Source organism: Saccopteryx leptura, chromosome 5, assembly GCF_036850995.1.
Source record: "Saccopteryx leptura isolate mSacLep1 chromosome 5, mSacLep1_pri_phased_curated, whole genome shotgun sequence".
Taxonomy (NCBI): domain Eukaryota; kingdom Metazoa; phylum Chordata; class Mammalia; order Chiroptera; family Emballonuridae; genus Saccopteryx; species Saccopteryx leptura.
In genome coordinates, this window is record NC_089507.1 from 88507229 (window position 1) to 88508072 (window position 844).

An 844-nucleotide genomic window follows, 5' to 3' on the forward strand; every position below is an offset into this window, starting at 1 on the left:
TCACCAAGGAGACTGAAACTTTAAAAAAAAACAAATGGAGATGAAGAATTTCATACATGAATTAAAAACTGAGGTAGAAAGTTTAGCTAAAAGAACAGGCCAGATAGAGGAAAGAATCAATGACATCAAAGACAGGCAAGTGGAGATGCTACAGAGAGAAGAAGAGAGAGACTCATGAATTAAAAAAAATGATGGAGTGATACATAAATTGTCTAACTCCCTCAGAAAGAGCAATATAATAATAATGGGTATATCAGAAGAAGAAGAGAAGGAGAAGAGAATGAAGAGCCTATTCAAACAAATAATTGATGAGAATTTACCAAACCTATGGAAAGAATTAGAGCCTCAAATCTAAGAAGCCAATAAAACACTGAGTTACCTCAACCTAAACAGACCTACTCTAAGGCACATCATAATAAAAATTTCAAAAATCAATGACAAAAAAAGAATCCTCAAGGAAGTAGGGAAATGAAGAACCTAACATATAAAGCAGGGGTCGAAAATCTTTTTTGGCTGAGAGAGCCATGAATGCCACATATTTTAAAATGTAATTCCATGAGAGCCATACAATATGTTTAACACTAAATAAAGTAAATGTGTGCATTTTATGTAAGACCCACACCTTTAAAGTACAATAAGTCTCTGAATTCTTTTTAATAATGTTGTTATGCTGTTGCTGACCAATGATGAATAAAGTATTTCTTACCATTAATGCGACTTCTGGTGCTGCATGGTTTTGCTGATGGCTTTGTAATCTGGTTGATATGTGGTAAGGTTAAGCTTCATGCAGGCGTTGAGACTTCCATCCATTAAGCGTGATTGTAGTTTGGTCTTAACGTTCTTT